The sequence below is a fragment of the Schistocerca gregaria genome, chromosome 4 (genome assembly GCF_023897955.1).
Source record: "Schistocerca gregaria isolate iqSchGreg1 chromosome 4, iqSchGreg1.2, whole genome shotgun sequence".
NCBI classification, from domain to species: Eukaryota; Metazoa; Arthropoda; class Insecta; order Orthoptera; family Acrididae; genus Schistocerca; species Schistocerca gregaria.
Genome location: NC_064923.1, coordinates 710122863 through 710148513, shown reverse-complemented (window position 1 = coordinate 710148513; position 25651 = coordinate 710122863). Strand labels below are relative to the sequence as shown.

Sequence of the window (25651 nt, the reverse complement as noted above, 5' to 3'; positions counted from 1 at the left end):
GATCTGTACTTCGGTGATTGAGGTGACTACTTGTATGACAAAAGGAGTAAGAAGGACTGGATTCAGTGCGCACAACGTAAAACATGTTATCAGGAAACATCTGATCATGGGTCTATTAAAAAGTCAGGGCTTTGTACATTGCGCGAAGACGGCTGTATTGAACATTCAAGTGACTGAATTAGGCTTTCATCTTATTCTCAATTATTGCCTCGTTTCCATAATTGTCTAATGTACCACTTCCGTTATTGGTTACAACTATGAATTTTTTCATTTCTAAGTAATGTGTAGTACACTGGTTGTCACAAACTACAGAGAATTTCAAGGTGGCGTTATTACCTTCATTAGTCTTTACAAACACTAGTTTTTCCCTTCCCCACATAAAAAATTGTATAAAAAAGAGAATATAGGCCAATTATTTTTAAAATAATACACAACGGCGCTATTAGAGCATAACTCATTAAAATTAGATATTTTGCGCATTTAAATACAACGTTAGAGGCAATACATGTCTGAAACTTCCTGGCAGATTAAAACTGTGTGCCCGACCGAGACTCGAACTCGGGACCTTTGCCTGTCGCGGGAAAGTCCTCTACCTGTGCCAGGAAGTTTCATACCAGCGCACACTCCGCTGCAGAGTGAAAATCTCATTCTGGAAACATCCCCAAGGCTGTGGCTAAGCCATGTCTCCGCAATATCCTTTCTTTCAGGAGTGCTAGTTCTGCAAGGTTAGCAGGAGAGCTTCTGTCACGTTTGGAAGGTAGAAGACGCGATACTGGCAGTAGTAAAGCTGTGAGTACCGGGCGTGAGTAGTGCTTCGGTAGGTTAGTTGGTAGAGCACTTGCCCGCGAAAGGCAAAGGTCCCGAGTTCGAGTCTCGGTCGGGCACACAGTTTTAATCTGCCAGGAAGTTTGATACCAGCGCACACTCCGCTGCAGAGTGAAAATCTCATTCTGAATACATGTCTGTGTTGCCTTTCAGTTCCTCTATTAATAAGATAAGAATTAAAGAAATGTGAAAGGCGGCTTTAGTAGACCCCTTTCAACGTAATGAATATCACGTTTTCGTTAACAGGATCTCTTATCAAACAATTCACTGCTATTACACACGTGAAACAGCAAGACAGCCTAGTCTCAAATGCGATCTCTTTGCTCTAATCCAACGTCAGGGCGTATGAAGACATGCCTTCACATGGTGACTTGTATGCTGCAAGTCCTTCCCGGTCAGGCTCTTAATAGTGGTCTATCCACCACAATGGAGCGCTTTCTCTAGGTCTGCGCCCGTCGACGTTTACCTCTGTGACTCTTACTTACTTTGCTTCTTGTCTCTTGGCAGTGTGACTAGAATACTTCAACCGGTATTTGACTGATAATAGTCGGCAGAAGTTTTCTGATGGCGATCTGCCTCAAGATCGATTCATTAGTTTCATGTTCTGTCCACGGTATTCGAAGAAGTCTTCTACAAAACCACAACATTACCAGAGCACCCGGTCATGTGACTATCCGCCGTCTACGATATCCAAGTTTCTGCTATGTAATTCATGATAGGGAAGTCTGCAGTTCGGACGAAGGTGAGCTTTGTCTTGGGAGTGATGGGAGTGTACTTCCGAATACGAGCAAATTTTGCTGTAGAATTTCTCGTAATGTAAATGCGCTTACGGGTTTCAGACTCCCAATCTACAGTATCAAACAGATCCTAAATACTAAACTACTAATTATCTCACAACCTGCAATTCTCGTGATTTCAGGTCTGTTATCGTTACGGCGATCTATTATCGTCATTTTGGACTTTGTCATATTGATGTCAAGACCATATTCTGTGCTGCGTTCGGCAAGTTTGCAGTTCCTGCTTGAACATAGCGGCATCTGTATACCTGAGGTTGTAAATTTTCAACCAGCTACAACTGTGTCGCCATGTCTCTCTTCAAGAACCTCCCTCATAATTTGCTCACTATATGCATTGAACAATAATGAGGAAAAATGCAATATTATCTCTCTTCGTCATAAATAGAGAGATTGTCTGAGAAGGTTTTATTTATTCCTACTGTCGCTGCGTACAGACAACACAGTCGATCTCAGATGTACCCTAATGTCAAATATAAACGTCTCTCCAAACGGCCAGCTCATGATTTTAGATGTAACGTTTGTAGAACTAACATTGAAGTATTAAGTAATAACAAGGAAAAATTGAAACAGGGAGACCTGAATAAGAACAATATACGACGAAGGTTTTATGATGTGATCTTTGTTGATTTGCCAATAAACATGAACAGAAAGTCGTACAGACGTAGCAAAACATTCACTTTTCATGGGATGATTCCATACCAATAACATGCCAACGTTCAGTATATACATTAACAAACTGAATGAATCAATAATACACCTCCCTTGTCTCACAAAAGCAAACTTTTATTATTGGTTATAAGCTTCAGTTGATGGGTCCGTTATCCTTGCAAAGCAAAATGTACATGATCTTTCATTAACTACTCAAAATCAAGAGTATGTGATGTAAACACAGAAAAATTTACTGTGACCAATGGAGACAGTGCCACATTAACCGCAAAGTCGTAGACATAAATGTTGTATCAATTCACATTCATCCATCTGGTGATGAAGGTTTTGGTTGATTTTTTCACTTGGGGGAGGAGACAAGACAGCGAGGTCATCGGTACCATCGGATTATGGAAGGATGAGGAAGGAAGTCGACCGTGCCTTTTCTGAGGAACCATTTGCGATTTAGTGAAATCACGGAAAACTTGTCAGGACGGTGGGACGCGAATTTGAAAAGACGTCCTCCTGAACGCGAATCCAGTGTCCTAATCACTGCGCCACCTCGCTCTTTGATGAAGGTTTAAACATGTGGTATATGTAGTGTGGTAAAATTAATTGTAATTCGTAACAGTAAACTTGTAGTTCGAATTGATATAAGCATTTGCGGGGAGGTACTTGCATGGACTTTATTCGTCATTTAGCATGAGTAATGCTACCAGATGTCTGGAAAAGTATGACGTAAACTGTCTAATCTGAACTTCACCTGATAAGTATAAAGCAGTTACCAGATTATATTCTAAATTAAAAATAGTTTTCAAGCTCTGATCTCTTGATCACAAAACGCAAAAATCACTAACAGCCTCCGGAAGAAATTATGAAGCGTTTTTCGTAAGCGGGTATCAGTTTATTGTAATTTCGTTTACGGTAGCCTTTGTATGCATGTTCGATAGTAAATTATCTTATTAATGCGTGTGGGTTGGTCTAAATCCCCATCAGCCATAAACACGCAGCTTTATCGTGGCACTATGTGTGTGTGTGTGTGTGTGTGTGTGTGTGTGTGTGTGTGTTCGTGAGAGAGCTGTGGGGATTTGGCGGTGGATGACTTATTCATCGGCCGTGTACTACCCAACTGCCCACATATTGCGTTAATGGGAATTACTCGCCGCTTGTCCTCTCACAAATTTCGCGAAATTTTGTTTTCTCGCATCAACACATAAAAAGCTTTGCTACCATTTTGGATTACCGTAGCCACGGAAATGAACTCCATATTTATAAATTAGATTTTAGTTCACCTTCCATGGTTTTGTATGTGGATACCTTTCATTGGCAAATACTGACTAATAGGGAAAATCGTTTATTTTCATTTTATTTTTGTGTCAGCGGCTTAAAATTTAATCTAGAAACTGCTGAAACTGTTTGAGTTTTTCAGGTTTTTCGCTAAAAACGCTTTCAACTTTTGTGGCATCCAAACAAATGCTTCAGCATTCATTTGAGGGCAGTATATGTCATTTAACCGCCGACAAATAATTATTTAGTGACAGCATTTTTTACTCTAAGTCGGGTGTATAGCTCTGAAAGGAAATACAGCTGGTGGAGGAAAATGTGTAAGCACCACGATAAGTGCATGCTTGAGCATAAAAGCATGTGCAAGTCTGCAGGTTGCGTTGTTGTATCTGACCACTAATGGCATCTGTGCAATGTTCTCAATACGTTGCAAGTCTCATTTTTTCTTCTGATATTGTGCTTATGTACATTACTGTTGCTATAAAACTTCAGTGGATTATTTACAACAAACTTCATGAGGAAGTAAATATACTGTGAACCAGTAATCAAAATTCGCATCTCCTTAACCAGATTTCTACAAGATGATTTTGGGTGAGCACCACACATTATTCTTAATGTATGGTTTTGAGCAAGAAGACCTTCTTTCTTAAAGATGAGTTTCTCCGGAGCATTATTCCATATATTATAAATGAAGACGTGCAAAATATGTCAACTTACTGATTTGTCTGTCTCCAAGATCCGATTGATCTGAACTAAGTTCTATTGGGAGTTCAAAAATGGGGTTTTCCCATTTTAAATTCTGATCAATATAGTAACCATTTTTTTTAAATTTCCGCCCTACTTATTATTTACTCACCATGTGTGGTGAAATACTTTAGATGTCCAGAACTGAATATGATGTGTATTTTTAAAGTTGAGAATTAGTCCAATCTTGGAAAACCAGTAAATCAAACTTTTAAGAACATAGTTTACCATTTCATCTGTTTCTCTACATATGCTTGGATTGATTACAGTATTAATGTCATCAGGAAAGCAAATAATTCTGCTTCATATACACCAAGCAGAAGACTGTTCACGTGTGTGGAGAAGAATATTGGATCGAAGAATGTTCCTTGGGGAAACTACAATCGTTGAATTGCTGTGTGCAACTTTCTGCATTATTTTGGTTAGATACTACATTATTCACTGGCTGACTACTCCACCAGTCGCATAAAATTTTATTTTATCTTGGAAAATATTGTGATCTTCATAGTCAAACGCCTAGTCACAGAAAATACCAGTCGGTAATGTTTTTTTTTTTTTTCTAATGCTCGTAAAATCTGGTGAGTGAACATAAAGTAGCTTTCTCAGTAGAGAAACGATTCTGAAATCCTAACTATGACTTGCTGAGGATATTGACTTGCTGAGGATATTATTGTTTATCACGTGAGACACTACTATATGAAACATGTCCTTCGGGAAAATTTTGGAAAAAAAAAGGTCAGTAGCGAATGAGGCTGGTAGTTTTCGACGTCTCTCCTGTCACTTTTCGTGGAGAGTGGTTTATCACTGACATATTTCGATCTCTTTGGAAAAATTCTTGGAGTTACATATAAATTTCCCATTTCAGATAATACAGGCCTTATTATGTGGGAACAAATCAGTAGTATTCTGTTCTGAACACCATCAAATCGATGTTAGCTTTTATTTTTGAGAGAATGCATCATTTTGTTAATTTCAGAGGTAGAAGTTCGTAATAAATTCATATAAATGAAATTTACAAGAGTTTCATTTTCAATGTGCCGCTGAGTATTTTTCCTCTTGAACTGTTTTCCCTGTATTTTCAACTATGATACTATCTTTTATCATCTAGTAAAGCCGTGAGGTAATCAAAACAATCTACGAAATGATTTGGACAAAGTATCTGTATGGTGCGAAAAGAGGCAATAGATGTTGGCATTATAAAGTGTATGGTCACACTAAAGAGAATCCGTTAAATTTTGGTTACACGATGATTAATGGCTGTCAATTCGACTAAATACTAAGGATTACAGTCACCAATAACTTAAAATGAGACAATCATACGGAAAGTATCGTGGCAAAGACGAACTAAAGACTGCGTCTCATTGGCCGGACTCTTAGAAAATGCAACAAATCCGCTAAGGACACCGCCTTTACTACGCTTGTCCGTTTTCTTCTAGAATATTTCTGTGCAGTAACGGAACAGTACCAAATAGGATTGATGGAGGACATCCACAAAATTGAAAGAAGGGCAGCTCGTCTTGTATTATCACGAAGTAGGGGAGAAAGTGTCTGAGACATGACAGGCGAGTAGATGTGGCAGTTAACAGATGTGCTATGCAAAGAAATGGCACCCCAGATCATTACTCCCGGCTGTCGAGCTGTATGGCGGGCGACAGACAAATTAGTATCCCACCAATCCCCGAAGCGTCTCCACACACATCTTCGGACTGCAGTCTCATTGGCTGGAGTGTAATTGTCATTAGTGATGAGTCTCGCTTCGAACTTAGTGGCGATGAGCAGTGAAGACGTGTCTGGAGACGCCCTGGGCAACGGTGGGATGCCAACCTGGGTGAGACCCTCCATACGACAACCAGCCAGAAATGATCGGATGTGATACCATTTATTTTCCTAGTAGGATCCCTTTGATTGTCATCCCCGGCACTCTTCCAGCACAGTGGTACGTCGATGTTATCCTAGGACCCTTTTAGTTGCCCTTCTTGGCAAGCCATCCTAGGCTAATTCACTCCTGCAAATTGAAATAAGGACACCGTGAATTCATTGTCCCAGGAAGGGGAAACTTTATTGACACATTCCTGGGGTCAGATACATCACATGATCACACTGACAGAACCACAGGCACATAGACACAGGCAACAGAGCATGCACAATGTCGGCACTAGTACAGTGTATATCCACCTTTCGCAGCAATGCAGGCTGCTATTCTCCCATGGAGACGATCGTAGAGATGCTGGATGTAGTCCTGTGGAACGGCTTGCCATGCCATTTCCACCTGGCGCCTCAGTTGAACCAGCGTTCGTGCTGGACGTGCAGACCGCATGAGACGACGCTTCATCCAGTCCCAAATATGCTCAATGGGGGACACATCTGGAGATCTTGCTGGCCAGGGTAGTTGACTTACACCTTCTAGAGCACGTTTGGTGGCACGGGATACATGCGGACGAGCATTGTCCTGTTGGAACAGCAAGTTCCCTTGCCGGTCTAGGAATGGTAGAACGATGGGTTCGATGACGGTTTCGATGTACCGTGCACTATTCAGTGTCCCCTCGACGATCACCAGAGGTGTACAGCCAGTGTAGGAGATCGCTCCCCACACCATGATGCCGGGTGTTGGCCCTGTGTGCCTCGGTCGTATGCTGTCCTGATTGTGGCGCTCACCTGCACGGCGCCAAACACGCATACGACCATCATTGGCACCAAGGCAGAAGCGACTCTCATCGCTGAAGACGACACATCTCCATTCGTCCCTCCATTCACGCCTGTCGCGACACCACTGGAGACGGGCTGCACGATGTTGGGGCGTGAGCGGAAGACGGCCTAACGGTGTGCGGGACCGTAGCCCAGCTTCATGGAGACTGTTGCGAATGGTCCTCGCCGATACCCCAGCAGCAACAGTGTTCCTACTTTTCTGGGAAGTGGCGGTGCGGTCCCCTACGGCACTGCGTAGGATCCTACGGTCTTGGCGTGCATCCGTGCGTCGCTGCGGTCCGGTGCCAGGTCGACGGGCACGTGCACCTTCCGCCGACCACTGGCGACAACATCGATGTACTGTGGAGACCTCACGCCCCACGTGTTGAGCAATTCGGCGGTACGTCCACCCGGCCTCCCGCATGCCCACTATACGCCCTCGCTCAAAGTCCGCCAACTGCACATACGGTTCACGTCCACACTGTCGCGGCATGCTACCAGTGTTAAAGACTGCGATGGAGCTCCGTATGCGACGGCAAACTGGCTGACACTGACGGCGGCGGTGCACAAATGCCTCGGAGCTAGCGCCATTCGACGGCCAACACCGCGGTTCCTGGTGTGTCCGCTGTGCCGTGCGTGTGATCATAGCTTGTACAATCCTCTCGCAGTGTCCGGAGCAAGTATGGTAGGTCTGACACACCGGTGTCAATGTGTTCTTTTTTCCATTTCCAGGAGTGTATTTCAGCAATGTAATACCCTCTCCCTCATGGCGAGAGTTCCCAATGCCTGACGTCGAGCTTGACAAACCCTACCTCCGCTAGCAAGGTCGTCTGATCTTTTTACTGTGGAGAAAGTTTGGAGCATTATGGGCAAGACCTCCAACCATTTCGTGATTTTGACGATCTGACGCGCCAATTGGAGAGAATTTGATACCGTATCCCTCGGGAGGACATCTATCATCTCTGCCAATCGATGCCATCTGCTTGTACGAGAGATAGAGGTTGACCAATGTATTATTGTCTTGCTGAATTTGTAAAGCTCTTTCTCTCGAATGAACGATCCATTATTTTCTGAAATTGCAATCATTTGTTTGTCTGTACACACATCAAACAATGTGTTGCATCACCCCAATTCCATGAACTCCTAAAGATAGACGCTGACTGTGGGTATCGTATCACAGATACAGTCCCTTTGACTGTCCAGAGATGTTACTAAACCCACCCAAAGACGTAAACAACCATGCATGAGCAGCGCCTATTAGACGGAGGGGGTCCAACAGCCGATCAGTTGCACTCGTTCCACCAGGAAGGATGTAAACGCCTCTGGTTGTCTGTAGTTCAACCATGTCTAGACGGTCAATACCGCGGTTTGATCGCTTCCGCATTGTTACTTTCTGCCAGGAAGGGATCTCAACGAGGAAAGTGTCCAGGCGTCTCGGAGTGAACCAAATCTATGTAGTTTGGACATGGAGGAGCTACAGAGAGACAGGAACTCTCGATGACGTGCCTCGCTCAGGCCGCCCAAGGGCTAGTACTGCGGTGTGTGATTGCTACCTACGGATTAGGGCTCCGAGAAACCCTGACAGCAGCACCACCATGTTGAATAATGCTTTTCGTGCAGCCACTGGACGTCGTGTTAAGACTCAAACTGTGCGCAATAGGCTGCATGATGCGCAGCTTCACTCCTGACGTCCATGGCGAGGTCCGTTTTTGCAACCACGGCGCCAAGCAGCTTGGTACAATGGGCCCAATAACATGACGAATTCATCGGCTAGGGTTGACATTACGTTCTTCTCACCGATGAGTGTCTCCTATGCCTTTAAACAGACAATCGTCACACAAGTGTTTGGAGGCAACCTGGTCCAGCCGAACGCCTTAGACGGACTATCCAGAGAGTGCAGCAAGGTGGAGGTTCCCTGTGCCATTATGTGGGGCCGACCAGCGCCAGTGGTGGTCATGGAAGGCGCCGTTATGGCTGTACAGTACGTGAATGCCATCATCCGACAGATAGTGCAACCATATCGGCAGCATATTGGCGAGGCATTCGTCTTCATGGAAGCATCGTGCACATCTTGTGAATGACTTCTTTCAGGATAACGACATCGCTCGACTAGAGTGGCCAGCATGCTCTTCAGATATGAACTCTATTGAACATGTCTGGGGGATCTACGCCGAATCGCCGTTGAGGGGTGGGACAATCTGGACCACAGTGCCTTGATTAACTTGTGGGTAGTATGCCACGACGACTACAGATGCATATCAATGCAAAATGACGTGGTAGTAGGTGTTAGAGATACCATTGAATGCAGCAGTCTAGACATGCACCTCTGCAGGTCTCGCTGTATGGTGGTACAACACGCAAGTCTGATTTACATGAGCAATAAGAAGGGCATAAATGATGTTTATTTTGATATCTATTCCATTTATCTGTACAGACTCTGGAGCTCTCGCGACCGAGATGATGCAAACCTTTCTTTGATGTGTGTGTGTATATATATACCACATCTACCGATTTCTGTCCAATTCGGAAAACTTTTTTTCGTGGTACGTCGTTTTTTTTTTGTTTCTTTTTTAAAGTGTAATTTGTTAATTCCCATCTTCATAACGAGAAATAATCATCGTAATGACATATCCGAAATCAAAGCTTGCACAGAAAAACAGATGTGTTATTTTCCTTCCCCCACGTGCTACTCGAGACTGAAACTGTAGGCAAATAGTGTGAAAGTGGTTCTATGTATCAACTGCACGCACTTGAAAAGGAATCGCGAAGTAGTTGTATAGATGTAGATAACGTGGGTGACACTTGTGGTATCACTGCCAGGTGCAGCCTTGTTAAGAGAGCGGCGCCAGCCTCTGTTAAGAGGAGTGGGGAGAAACCTCCTTGAATGGACTGCGACAGTGGGTGGCAGGGACTGTGGTGGGGGTGGCCGGAGTGCGGAGATCTGCGGCAAATACCGCCGCCACTGTCAATATTTGACGTCCGCCTGCGGTCCACTGCTCGACTCGGGCGAGTGGGGGTCAGCGCCGGACGCTGGCGGCTGTGCACTGGCAACAAAGGCACTCGTTGGGTGCTCTCCACTGTTGCAAGCTGCGGCCCTTGTCACAGCTCGCTTTAGTCGCGATCCTGAGTCAGCTCTGTAGTGGAAATACAGTATGCGGGCAAGACAGTGATCGAAAGAAGACTGAGCGTTAACTGTTGTTGTTGTTGTGGTCTTCAGTCCTGAGACTGGTTTGATGCAGCTCTCCTTGCTACTCTATCCTGTGCAAGCTTCTTCACCTCCCAGTACTTCCTGCATTCTACATCCTTCTCAATCAGCTTGGTGTATTCATCTCTTGGTGTCCCTCTACAATTTTTAACCTCCACGCTGCCCTCCAATGCTAAATTTGTGAATCCTTCATGCCTCAGAGCATGTCATACCAACCGGTCCCTTCTTCTTGTCAAGTTGTGCCACAAACTACTCTTCTCCTCAATTCTATTCAATACCTCCTCATTAGTTATGTGATCTACCCGTCTGATCTTCAGCATTCTTCTGTAGCACCACATTTCAAAAGCTTCTATTCTCTCTTGTCCAAACTATTTGTCGTCCATGTTTCACTTCCATAAATGGTCCATACAAATATTTTCAGAAACGACTTCCTGACACTTAAACCTATACTCGATGTTAACAAATTTCTCTTCTTCAGAAAGCTTTCCTTGCCATTGCCAGTCTACATTTTATATCCTCTCTACTTCGACCGTCATTAGCTATTTTGCTTCCCAAATAACAAAACTCCTTTGTTATTTTAAGTGTCTAATTTTCTAATCAAATTCCCTCAGCATTATCCGCCTTAATTCGACTACATTCCATTATCCTCCTTTTGCTTTTGTTGATGTTCACCTTACATCCTCCTTTCAAGACACTGTTCATTCCGTTCAACTGCTCTTCCAAGTCCTTTGCTGTCTCTGACAGAATTACAATGTCATCGGCAAACCTCAAAGTTTTTATTTCTTCTCCATGGATTTTAATACCTACCCCGAATTTTTTTTTTCGTATCCTTTACTGCTTGCTCAATATACAGATTGAATTACATCAGGGAGAGGCTGCAACCATGTCTCACTCCATTCCCAACCACTGCTTCCCTTTCATGCCGCTCGACTCTTATAACTGCCATCTGGTTTCTGTACAAATTGTAAATAGCCTTTTGCTTCCTGAATTTTACCCCTGCTACCTTTAGAATTTGAAAGAGAGTATGCCAGTCAACATTGTCGAAAGCTTTATTTAAGTCTTCAAATGCTAGAAATGTAGGTCTGCCTTTCTTTTCTTCTAAGATAAGTCGTAACATGGTAAAGTTTTGTCAGGACTGGCTCTTCCAAGGCTGTCAGTAGTTCTAATGGAATGTTGTCTACTCCTGGGGGCCTTGTTTCGGCTTAGGCCTTTCAGTGCTCTACCAAACTCTTCACGCAGTATCATATCTCCCATTTCATCTTCATCTACATTCTCTTCCATTTCCATAATATTGTCCTCAAGTACATCGCCCTTGTATAGACCCTCTATATACTCCTTCCACATTTCTGCTTTCCCTTCTTTGGTCAGAACTGGGTTTCCATATGAGCTCTTGATATTCATGCAAGTGGTTCTCTTTTCTCAAAGGTCTCTTTAGTTTTCCTGTAGGCAGTATCTATCTTACACCTAGTGAGATAAACCTCTACATCCTTACATTTTTCCACTAGCCATGCCTGCTTAGCCATTTTGCACTTCCTTTCGATCTCATTTTTGAGACGTTTATATTCCTCTTTGCCTGCTTCATTTACTGCATTTTTATATTTTCTCCTTTCATCAATTAACTTCAATATTTCTTCTGTTACCCAAGGATTCCTACCAGCACTCGTCTTTTTATCTACTTGATCGTCTGTTGCCTTCACTACTTCATCCCTCAGAGCTACCCATTCTTCTTCTACTGTATTTATTTCCCCCATTCCTGTAAATTGTTCCCTTATGCTCTCCCGGAAACACTGTGCAACCTCTGGTTGTCAGGTCCCATCTCCTTAAATTCCCTTATTTTATGCAGTTTCTTCAGTTTTAAACTACAGTTCATAACCAATAGATTGTGGTCAGAGACCACATCTGCCCCTTGAAATGTCTTACTATTTAAAACCTAGTTTCTAAATCTCTGTTTTGCCATTATCTAATCTATCTGATACCTTCTAGTATCTCCAGGATTCTTCCACATGTACAACCTTCTTTCATGATTTTTGATTAAGTTATGCTCTGTGCAAAATTCTACCAGACGACTTCCTCTTTCATATCTTACCCCCAACCCATATTCACGTACTATGTTTCCCTCTCTCCCTTTTCCTACTCTCGAATTCCAGTCACCCACGACTATTTAATTTTTGTCTCCCTTCACTACCTGAATAATTTCTTTTATCTCATCACACATTTCATGAATTTCTTCATTATTTGCAGAGGTAGCTGGCGTATAAACTTGTACTACTGTAGTAGGCGTGGTCTTCGTGTCTATCTTTGCCACAATAATGCGTTAACTACTACATGGTAAATTAGCAGTGGTTCTGTGCACCATCAGCAGCTATAGAGCACTTACTGCTGGACAAAGGCCTCCTGAAATTCAATACGCTTCAACGACAGCCCATATATTTTGTAACTATACACTATCTGGTCAAAAGTACTTGGTCACCTGTTGGTGGATGTACTGGGTATGTCACTCCTTCGTCTTTATGATGGCCTGAATTCTGCTGAGGGCACTTTACATCATATGTTTGCGTATCTCTGGACGAGGAGCAAATATTACATTCTAACACGTCTCTGAGTTGTCCCACTGGATTCAAGTCAATATACTGGGCAGGCCAGCTCTTTTAGAAATACTGTTGTTTACAATTTATTGTCTAGCGACAGAATGCGTTGTCATGGTAATACCAATATCTTCTCCGAAGTATAACTCTATACAGTACACAATGATATGAATTTATTTGCATCCTTCCACATCTACCGTTTCATTGTGTGCAGTAAAGAGACCACACACTAACCATGAAACAAAAACACCCCAATTAAAGATTAGGGGCTGTACGTCAATAGAGAGTGGATAAGTTGGACATTGAAATCGTTCAGAGATCGTGTCCAGATGGCGGACAGTTGTGGCGATCAAGGCGACCTAAAGTAAGAAATGGAGCAATCCGGGTGCGAGTCTCGATCTGGCACAAATTTGTAACTTTCATAATGACGCATTTCAAATTTCAATAGCAGTTGGTATCTTATTTTTCCTTTGGGCCACCCACTTGCCTAGGGACGCCTTAATGTCGTCAAGCCCTGAATGAAAATTGCGCAACGGATAACTGGGAAGGAGAGCTTGAGAGCGCTACCTAGAGAGTGTGGCCTATTTTGTACGATATTGGGCAAGGGGCTGCTGATTTTCAGTCCCAGAATTATATATCTTTTATTTTAAATGAATTCCTTTAACTTGACTCCTTTGTGATTTTTAGGGTATCTAAAGATTGATGCCAAATGGTTATTTATTTATTTTAAAAATTATCACTCCACTTTACTGCGATTGCACTAATTGATCCAGTTTACAGATATTACAATTTTACAACTTATAGCTCGGGTATGTTGTATATTAATCTGCACGTACATTTCTACCGGAAAGACGGATTTGCGTTGGCCAAATGTATATCACCAAAGTCTCCCGATATTTTACGTTGGACATCCACTATGTGAGGAGGATAACGGCAAACTGGATTCAAATGGCTCTGAGCACTATAGGACTTAAAATCTATGGTCATCAGTCCCCTAGAACTTAGAACTACTTAAACCTAACTAACCTAAGGACATCACACAACACCCAGTCATCACGAGGCAGAGAAAATCCATGACCCCGCCGAGAATCGAACCCGGGAACCCGGGCGCGGGAAGCGAGAACGCTACCACACGACCACGAGCTGCGGGCGGCAAACTGAGGACCAGATACATTAACACAGGGGGTAAAATGTCCGAAGCTGGAAATAAAAGAATTGGTTCAAATATTCAAATACCTATATTCCACGCGTTACCATCGAGACAGACGCACTGAGGGCACGTCTCCTCACTTAACTGTCTTCTGTATCACTCTAAGAGTATGGCGGGCACCCGGAGGTCTTCCTTGGCTCCGATGGAGGGGATGGTCGAACCGCCGCCGTGACCAACCTCTCCACCCCAAATCTTGTGACACTGGAACGTCTCTGACTTTGACCTGCCTGTGCTGCCTCTTTGATCCCCTATCCAGGAGTAAGGTTGGCACTACTATGTTACAGAACTACTTCCCAACAACGATTTGACCACTCTTAATGTAAAGGTGTGAGGAGGGTTAGGAAAGTTCATGTGCAGATTCACATTCACGTACAAGAAATGCGTAACACATGACACATATAAACATGTGTTATAAAGCCTGACACATTTCTTTCCACCCGTCCACATTGGTTCTGTTGCACCCGCGACCAAAAGCGTCGTGCAATATAATTGGCGGCGGAACCGCCTCCGTTTGTGTTTCCCTGTGCTAGTGGGCAGCGAAACCTGCTGCTTATGGAGCGGAAACTACTGTACCGTTTCACCACTATCAATTATGTATCTGCATGTCTGTGGAGGAAGAGAATCACTTTCTTCCGCAAGAACTGAAGGTAGTTATGTTGGACACTAGGGTCGCGAGCAAAGTCGACTTTCAAACTCGTCCCAAAAGTGTCCAATTAGGTTCAGATCAGGACGCTGAGCAGGCCAGCCCATTTTAGGAATGCTGCTGTGCATAATCTATTGGCTCACACATTCTGCTTTATGACAAGGCGCTTTGTCACGCTGATATTATCATGGTCTCCAAACTGTTCCTCTGCGAGTACACAATGCTGTAAAACGTATTCTTAACCTCCTACATTTCAAGTTTTCTTGATCCTAATAATGTAACATGACCTTTCTACTTCACTGTTGGCTCTACACATGATAGGAGGTAATGTTCTCCAGGAATTCGCCTAGCTCAAACCATTCCATCGGATTACCGCAGGATATAGGTTGATTCTCTGCCTAGTGGCAGAGTGGAGGAGTGGATTGCCACAGGGTATAGTGTGATCCTCTGCCTACTGGCAGAGTAGATTACCAAAGGGTATAGTGTGATCATCTGCCTAGTGGCAGAGTGGATTACCACATGGTATAGTGTGATCCTCTCCCTAGAGGCAGAGTCGCGGAGTGGATTGCCACATGGTATAGCGTGATCCTCTACCTAGTGGCAGAGTGAATTACCACAGGGTATAGTGTGATCCTCTACATAATGGCAGAGTAATGGAGCAGAGTGCATTACCACAGGGTATAGTGTGATCCTCTGTCTAGTAGCAGAGTGGTGCAGTGGAGTGGATTACCACAGGGTATAGTGTGATGCTCTGCCTAGTGGCAGAGTGGTGGAGTGGAGTGGATTACCATAGGGTATAGTGTGGTCCTCTTGCTAGTGGCACAGTGGTGGAGTGCATTACCACAGGGGATAATGTGATCCTCTTCCCAGTGGCAAAGTGGTGGAGCGGAGTGGATTACCACAGGGTATAGTGTGAAGCTCTGCCTAGTGGCAGAGTGGTGGAGCAGAGTGGATTACCACAGGGTATAGTGTGGTCCTCTTCCTAATGGCAAAGTGGTGGAGCGGAGTGGATTACCACAGGGTATAGTGTGATCCTCTGCCTAGTGGCAGAGTGGTGGAGCGGAGTGGATTACCACAGGGTATAGTGTGATCCTCTGCCTAGTGGCAGAGTGGTGGAGCGGAGTGGATTACCACAGGGTATAGTGTGATCCTCTGCCTAGTGGCAGAGTGGTGGAGCGGAGTGGATTACCACAGGGTATAGTGTGACCCTCTGCCTAGTGGCAGAGTGGCGGAGTGATCCTCTGCCTAGTGAGGATGCTCTTTACATCACCTCAAAGTTAACACTGACTATAGAAATCTTAACATACGAGGAGCAGTTCGAGCAACATACCCCACACTTTGAAAGTCACGAATGATTGCTTTTGCTGCCTTTTTTTCTGTTGCCCTCTGTGATACTCGACTGTCCTGTCTGTCGTTACATGAAGTCTGCCTTGTCTCGGTTTAGCAGTGTTTGTTGTAAGGTGTCAAACAAATGACACACCTTACGTTGAATTCCTGAAACAATGCCGGTTAACTTCATATGTCAGACGACATATTTACGTGAAATTGAATGAATTTTGTTATATGTAGATGTAATAAATAAGCCAGCATTTTGTGAATATAAACTACTATCACTCACACTAGTAGTTACACGCAAGTAACTTAACTGATCTGAGCTACGAGATGCAGTTCTGACGGAAAGGAGAGTTTTACAACGGTACGGCATCCTGCTCGGCGAAAAAATTCTCGCCACAGGATACCTAGCAGAAAACGAGACGCTGCCGCCACCGTGCAGGTTGCCGGCAAAAGCAGCCCTTGTCCTTGCTTTTAACGACGACACTTCGAAAATCGTTTCTACAGAAACACGGCGAGAGACCCCAGATAAAACGTCCAGAGAAACCCAATTCAGAACATTGGTGACACACTGTAACCACCCGCGTTAAAACTCGTATGAAAGAAAAAGCTGTTTATCTCAGTATTACGTAGCAGAAGTTAAATTCTGCCCTACAAGAGAAGCGACGCCTGTGATAGGCTATAAAAGCTGTAGTGGGTGGAGTTATAACAAGAACAAACGCCCTGATAAGCCAGAAAGGAAACATGTGGCCACCAGCTTTGATATAGGCGAATTGTAGACAGAGTAATTGGGCTCTTCTCTTGCAGAAAATCGTTGAATGCTTGAGAAAGGCGACTCCCTCTGCGCTGAGACCATTGAAAGAATCATTATGTCAACACTTGTTCATTAGCTCGTCTTAACTCGCAAGGAGTTCAGCTGCAAAGATTCCTGGTACGGATAATCGCACCGAGCACTGACGGTTAACGCTTGCAAGCGATTTGAAGGCAACAGCTTACACGCTATTCCAGCCAAAAAGCGTGTAGCATGCCACATAACTTACCTAGGGAATAAATCGGAGTCTCCGTTTCACCAAAGACGTAGGAAATGTATCGAACTGGTGTTTAACGGTCGAGAGAGATTTAGAATAGATGCTCTGGTTCACAGCTCGCGCCAACAGCCGCCACTGCTGCCGCCGACACGAAGTAAACACACGCCGCTCACTTCACTCCAGTAGGTGATATTCAGTTGACACTCGGAACTGCTGTCGCCTCCGTCTCTCTCTCTTTTTTTTTTTTTTTGTACATTCAACCATGATCTGCAGTTAAACATATTCACGAGTGGCGGGCCTAACTGAAGTTGAAACTTGAGATGTCCGATCTAATGAAAAGGGCTGATGAGCCACGTTTTGGGGCGCTCTTTACTGAACCCCATTCAATTTTGGGTTTTTTCACTGTGCATTATAGCGTAATTGACATCTCTAGCCCCAAATGTAATTAATTATTTTGTATTTTTATCGACCCACTGACATGGTCGTCAACCATCTTACCACTAAAGAACCTTATAATAGTTAGGAATTTGGTTCCATAGTTGTGAAAATCCCAGTATCAATATATTACCATCCTGTAGATACTTTTTGCTAACATTGCTATGTCATGAAGTTATACCTCAATATCGAAAATCTTAGATTTTCATTTTTCCTAACATCTAGTTACGCCTGAAATCGTACACTAATTTCTGTTAGCGATAATGTTTCCTTTACAGGGAGTCTAGTTTAAGTTACATTGAGATCATTGTCTGATTACATGACTGCCCATACTGCTGCACTCTTCTGAACTCTGCATGTGTGAGATGGTATCTTCCTACCTTGCAGGACGTAGGTTCAACAGAAAATTTCTAAAACACTCACAGTACGTAATTGCTCAAATGTAGTAGGAAGTTAGATCAGAACCAGTCTCACACGTGTTAGATTGTTCCTTTGCGTTTCCACTTCGACAGTTTCAGTGGCCTGAGATCTGCTTTATGCATCTGTTACTGAGGTGGCAATCTATGACTCATCCACGTTCGAAGTCACTCAGCACTCCTGACTGAACCGTTCAGCTGTCACACGGTTCCTCTTGTGGCAACACTCTACTCCTCGCCTCCTGTAATGCTGCGGGGATGCCTCTAGTGACATCTTTTGGTCAATTCCTCATCACATGAAGGTGTCCGTATAGTTTTGGTCACATAGTGTGCCTATTCATCTTTAATTTCCTCGCTTTCCAATTTTATCCAACCACTTACCACCATTTCGTTGTGCCGATCTTTCACTATCTCTTGTCTTCTAACAAAGAACTCCTTTGATCAATTAAACACCAATCCTTGTTTACCGCTATGCCGTTTCTCGCTTCTCAACATTCACAGTTTACCGTCTTTCCAATCCGACTGTTGGATATCCCTTGAGTCCATAGCTCCCAACACACCTCACACATTTTCTACGTTGTCGACCTTGTTTTCTTTTTCCCCTTGGTATCCCAGTATTTACCTTCTTTGATCATCTACTATAATCCATTCCTTGTAAATCAACTACCATAGCGATTTCTTTTTTTCAAATAGCTACTCAGAATTACATCCCGCATCGATAATGTCTAATTTTCCCAATTATTGACACTCAAGTGCAGTATCCCAAGCATTTCTTTTCCATGGATAGCAGTTGACTGTTCTCTCTTTGTTATTCACTAAACGTCTGATCCGTCTGCTATTGTTTAGTATGTACTCAGGCCCGCCCTCGGTAGCTAAGTGGTCAGCGCGACAGAATGTCAACCCTAAGGGCCCGGGTTCGATTCGCAGCTGGGTCGGAGCTTTTCTCCGCTCAGGGGCTGCGTGTTGTGTAGTGCTAATATATCATAATTTCATCCCCATCGACGAGCAAGTTGCATAAGTGGTGTAAAATCGAGATACTTGAACCCGGCGAGCGGTCTAACCGAAGGGAGGTCCTAATCGCACAACATCTATATCCTACTGTGTGCCCGACCCAGACTCGAACTCGGGACCTTTGCCTTTCGCGGGCAAGTGCTCTACCATCTGAGCTACCGAAGCACGACTCATGCCCGGTACTCAAAGCTTTACTTCTGCCAGTATCCGTCTCCTACCTTCCAAACTTTACAGAAGCTCTCCTGCGAACCTTGCAGAACTAGCACTCCTGAAAGAAAGGATATTGCGGAGGCATGGCTTAGCCACAGACTGGGGGATGTTTCCAGAATGAGATTTTCACTCTGCAGCGGAGTGTGAATGTTGAGAAGAGCTGTGAGTACCGGGCGTGAGTCGTGTTCGGTAGCTCAGATGGTAGAGCACTTGCCCGCGAAAGGCAAAGGTCCCGAGTTCGAGTCTCGGTCGGGCAAACAGTTTTAATCTGCCAGGAAGTTTCATATCAGCGCACACTCCGCTGCAGAGTGAAAATCTCATTCTGGAAACATGCCTCAGGCTATGGCTAAGCCATGTCTCCGCAATATCCTTTCTTTCAGGAGTGCTAGTTCTGCAAGGTTCGCAGGAGAGCTGCTGTAAAGTTTGGAAGGTAGGAGACGGATACTGGCAGAAGTAAAACTGTGAGTACCGGGCGTGAGTCGTGCTTCGGTAGCTCAGATGGTAGAGCACTTGCCCGCGAAAGGCAAAGGTCCCGAGTTCGAGTCTCGGTCGGGCAAACAGTTTTAATCTGCCAGGAAGTTTCATATCAGCGCACATTCCGCTGCAGAGTGAAAATCTCATTCTGGATTTATATCCAACTTTTATTTGTAACAATCTTCCTCAGAAAAACTGAATTTAGATTTCGGGTAACACATTTCCCTTTCCCAATTTTATTTGTAAATCACTCTGTCTTCCAATTCACTATTATAAAAGCGTCTAGCTGTTCAAAAGAAGAACATTTAACACTTAATATCACAGCATCGTCATTGTCTTATATAGTACTCAGTTTTCTTTTTGTTTGTTATTAAAGCTCATTTGTAACATTTTTCAAACCGACCCCTTAGATTGCAAATAAAGTCGTCATTATCTTCGGCTACACATATGCGAATAGTAGAGACCATATCATTTCACACTGACATTCGCATAGGGTATCAGGTACTTCTCCATGTCTTTAATACTTCTCCGAGGTACCTTTCAAACACGAGAGGAGCAGATAACTGGCGAAGCCCTTTGATAATTAGTAACTGGTCTGATAACATATTATCCGGTTTCACTGAGCTGGTGCCCACAATATTAGACTGAAACTGTATTATTTAGGGCATCAAGTCATCATTGTTTAATGGTGCTGTGACACAGGCCTTTTCTAGGCTCATGTATCTTCCATGGACTGCTTGCCTTCTTTTAATACTTTTACCATCAGTTCTTACACAGTGAAAATACCATCTACATATGCACAACCTGTTCTGATTGGTCTTCTCATTATTTAAAATATTTTGAAGTTCTGGTTTTTAGAGTCTAATAATAGTTTTCGCATTCCTGGGAAGTAGTACAGCTTTTTTCTGAGGTATTATCTGAGTCTTGAGTACTTTATTGCCTCCTGGATAAATGTACCGAGAAAAGAGAGGATGGAAATTTCCGTTACACGATAAATCACGCAAATCTAAAGGTTGTCTATGAAAAAAAAAATACCCAGGAATTACAAACATAAAATCTTCAATTGGAACTGTCGCACAGATAATGTTATGGGAAAGTCAACGTTGAGTTTTACTAGAAGAACACTTGGAACATGCAACAGGTCTATTAAAGAGAGTGCCTCCATTAACTTTGTCGTCCTGCGGAAGAGTACTACTGTGAATCCTGTGATCCTTACCAGATGGGGTAGAAGGAGGATATCGAAATAGTCCAAAAAAGGATAGCTCGTTTTGTGTTACGGCGAAACAGCGGAGAGACTCTCACGGATATTATAAGCGAGTAATAGTGGTAATCATCAAAACAAAGGCGTTTTACGTTGAGGCGAGATCTTTTCACGTAATTTTACTCATCTTTCTGCTCTGAATGCGTGACTATTTTACTGTCGGCAACCTTAGTAGGGAGTGATGATCATCGTAATAACGTGAGGGAAACCAGTGCTAGGATGGTAGAAAAATATTTTGAAGCTGATTCGGAGAACAACCTGCCAGGTACGTAACTATAAATTACAGAACACTCATGTGATTTAGATGTACAGGATGTCCATGTTGAAAGTTCCACTTTCAAAACTCTACCGCTGGGCTCGGGCTCCTTGCCGCTAACGAAGTGATTGCTTTTGGTGACATCATTTGCAATAGCGACTGCGCGAATTGACGGTAGCTCGTACGGAAAACAAGAGTAGCTGATGCTACCGAGGACTCGGCCGCGGGCATTTCCGACGACTTCTTGGGCTCTTATTCGTGGTGGCATTCAGACAGGCAAGGGAGCTGTCGATTGTTGCATACGAATGCGAAATACCTGCATTGTGCGTTTCCGCAAAGTGATTTTTACGCCAAAGTTGCGATCGTCCTATACGTTGTGTCACATGTGGAGCTCAGAGCGTAGCAGTTTCCGTGGTGTAGCGTTTGTCTCGTCTGCCTAACACGCAGAAGGTCCCCGGTTCGATTCCGGGCGGAAACCCTTTTTCGTCGCACTCAACAAGACACTACAGTACTATCGATGCAAATTCTCTCATGTTCAGAAGTTTCTTCCTGATGACCTACCAGCAAACGTTTCTTGTGGCTTGGAGGTGAACGATAAATGATCATGAGACATTCTATGCCCTGACGAAGCCCATTTCCATCTCCAAGGAAACGTCAATACACAGAATTGCAGAATTTGGGCAACGGAAAATCCACTCGCGCATCAACGGTACCAATTCATTTTGAAAAGCTGACTGTGTAGAGCGAGTTGACGCTACCGTTAATCGTAGGGCCGCATTTTTTCGAGATGAGTTCTTTGGCTCCTGTTTGTTGCACCGTCATTGGTAAACGCTATGAGAGTTTTTGTGTTCATTCGAGTCCTTCAACAGCGTGGATGTGTGGATAGAATCTTATTCAAGCTAGATGGTGTTCTCCTGCGCCCTGGAAAGCCTTTTCGGAAATGCTAGAATTATCAGTTGTCATTTACATACAGCCTGGCCAGAACATATAATCTTAATCAGTGTGACATCTGGCTGTGTGGTTGTGTTCAATGTTCGGACTGCGATCGTAGCTGATTTGAAGACGCGCAGTTCGCAACGCACTCCAAACGTAACCCCTGAGACATTCTGATCTGTTGCGGAATATGCTGTTTCTCAGTTTCAGCTTGTGGCAGAATATGGTACACAACATACTGAAAATGTCCTGTACCAGCCTCACGACAGATAGAAACTGATGACACTTTGCTCTCAATGAGGTTTTTTGCCACAGGACAATTAGAAACAGATTTTTCCCATCCTATAAAGTGCTACCTTTCCTTGGTGGATGGGCTTACCTAACTTACAATGTCACAGGTGTTGACAGCCGAGGTTGTGCAGTGATGCAGACTGAACAGTACGGACGGTGTAATGAGCAACTCAAACGACAGCCGTCGTATTGCTATTCACCAGTCATTTGTAGCTGACACCATTTTACATTAAGATGCTTACAGCGCCACCTATTGTTCAACTTTTTTTTGTGTGCACACATCAAAGAAAGGTTTGCATCACCTCGGATCCGAGAGGTCCACAACCCGTACAGAAAATTGGAATAAACTTAAACATCTTTTCGCCCTTTTTATTGCTTATGAAAACCACACACTGCTTGTTGTAGCACCATACACCGAGACCTTCAGTTGCAGGTAGTCCATATTGCTATCACACCGGTACCTCTAATACCCAGTATCACGTCCTCTTGCATTGATGCATGCCTTTATTCGTCGTGGCATACTATCCACAAGTTCATCAAGACACTGTTGGTCCAGATTGTCCCATTCCTCAACGACGATTCGGCGTGGATACCTCAGAGTGGTTGGTAGCTCACGTAGTCCATGAGCAGCCCTTTTCAAACTATCTCAGGCATGTTCTAAAAGGTTCATGTCTGGAGAACATGCTGGCGATTCTAGTCCAGCGATGTCGTTATGCTGAAGGAAGTCATTCACGAAGACGCATGCCTAGCCAATATGCTGCTGATATGGTTGCACTAACGGTCGGAGAATGTCATTCACGTATAGTACAGCCGTTACGGCGCCTTCCATAACCACCAACGGCGTACGCCAGCCCCATATACTGCCACCCCAAAAAGGTGGGGATCTTATACTTTGCTGCACTCGCTTTAATCGTTCAACCTGACCTGGTTGCCGCTAACCACGTCTCCGAAGATTGTCTGGTTGAAGGCATATGCGACACTCATCGGTGAAGAGAACGTGATGCCAATCCTGAGCGATCCATTCGGCGTGTTGTTGGACCCATCTGTATAGCGCTGCATAGTGTCCTGATTGCAAAGATGGACGTCGTCATGGACGTCGGGAGTGAGGCTGCACATCACGTAGCCTACTGCGCACAGTTTTAAACGTAACACGACGTTCTGTGACTGCGCGAAAAGCACTATTCAACATGGTGGCGTTGCTGTCAGGGTTCCTCCGAGCCATTATCCGTAGGTAGTGGTTCTCAACTGCATTAGTAGCCCCTGGGCGGCCTAATCGAGGCATGTCAACGACAGTTCCTCTCTCTCTTTATGTCTTCCAAGTCCGAACAACATCAATTCGGTTCACTCTGAGACGCTTGGACACTTCCCTTGTTGAGAGTGGTTTTTATGTTGGTGAGGCCACGTAGCGCTCTGCATTAAAATTGCTGACAGCGCGGTGTGCAGTCTGTGGCAGGTTGGACTCATTGTTGTATTATTCGCTAGTGTAGTGTTGGACAGTTGGATGTGAACAGCCCGTAGCTTTGGGCAGTTGGAGATGAGCAGCCAGCAGTGGTGGATTTGGGGAGAGAGATGTCAGAGTTCTGAGATTTTGATATGTGCTGACGATCTGGACGTGTGTCCGTCAGAAATAGACGTCAAGACTTTTGAACACTATTAAGGTAAATACATTGTTGATTCTCTATCAAAATCTTTCATTTGCTAACTATATGGCCGGCTGGAGTGGCCGTGCGGTTCTAGGCGCTACAGTCTGGAACCGCGCGACCGCTACGGTCGCAAGTTCGAATCTTGCCTCGGGCATGGATGTGTGTGATGTCCTTAGGTTGGTTAGGTTTATGTAGTTCTAAGTTCTAGGGGACTGATGACCACAGTAGTTAAGTCCCATAGTGCTCAGAGCCATTTCAACCATTTTGAACCGACGTCTTGGGTTGTCTATCATCGTTCATCCTCTGTACAGCCTCGACTTCACCGTATCATATTTTTATCTGTTTTCAAAACTTAAAGAAAGCCTTCGGTGCAATCAGAGGGCAGGCTGTGGCTCCGTCAACAACGTCAAACATTCTACAGTGACGGAATCAACAAACTGGTCCCTCGTTGGGAAGAATGTATTCATCGCCAGACTGACTGTTTTAAGAAATAAATATTTAAACAAGAAAACTAAGATGTAGACTGTTCATAACTTTTGTTTTAGTTTAAAATCCTTAAGAGTTTTCAGGTAAAGAATGACTTGCAGTATGTCCTCGCTTTAAGAAACGAACGCCAGGCCTTTTTTCACTCAAGTTTCTGTTTTTTTTTATGCTGTACATGGCCATCACTCTATTCAACTATTACATCTGTCATCCCATAATCATTGCCAGATGATATCAATAAAGCTGCTCGCGATATAAATGAATATGAAAAAATATCGCAGTCATTTAGATATGACAGCGCTAAAGTATTTCCAGAACTTCCGAAGACGAGAGCAGTGTTTCAGAACTTGGAGAAAACTTTAAATGTTCGGAGTCATAAAGCAGAAATAAAAGACTTCTAAAGTTATACTACGCCCCCCCCCCCCCTGTCCCTCTGTCCCCTCTAATATATAGGATATTCGCTAAAATTATCAAGTATAGTGCAGAAAAAAAAACATAGGATTTCAATCGCGCAAGGAAAACACATTGTTATGGAATTGATCACTGAGTGTGTTACCCCTTTACATGGGTTTCACAAACTATATATTTTCTAGCTGCTCTCCAAGAACAAAATATTCATTCACCTATTTTATAAAATTGAATAATAGCTATATAAATGAGTACTATAGAATCCATTTGACTTCTCATGACAGTGGGAAATGCAGAATTAAAGTAGTGATAGGACTACGTGCCAAGGGGCTCTTAGAAAGCTAAACAGGAAACAACGAAAAAGCACACATTAAAACAACATATTTGAACAAACTTTTGTATGCTGATAATATATCGTTGTTGGCCTCTAATGATGATAAACTACAACAACGAATAAATTGGAAGTTTGAAAGTGGGTCGTCAAATTAATTTCAGTAGTACCAAAATGATATATTATCAACATATCGAAAAGTAAATTGTCCAGATTGAAAATGAGTTCATAGAAACATTTGATGAGATCTTTGTATACAGAGTAGTTGAAGACAAGTGCTAGACAGACAAAGAACGAAATATTAGTTCGTATGAACAAGAAAACGTCATTCCTCTGGAGCGTGTTTTCCTCAACAGAAGTAACACTATGAGGTACCACATCATTCTTAACCTAAACCTTGTCTTCCACACTGTATCTAAAAGCCATATTTTTACAGTTGTCCCACTGAATAAAGGTATAATTAATAAATAAGGAGGCAGAGGCTTTGTAGAGATCTGGAAAACTGTGGCGCTGTCC

General features: G+C 43.6%; 1 non-coding gene across 1 annotated transcript; it reads left to right on the top strand.

Annotated features, from left to right (window-relative positions):
- Positions 1-19238: 19238 nt before the first annotated feature.
- On the top strand, positions 19239-19312 carry Trnas-cga (transfer RNA serine (anticodon CGA)). Its single transcript has one exon. It is a non-coding gene; the product is annotated as a tRNA-Ser (tRNA).
- Positions 19313-25651: the final 6339 nt, after the last annotated feature.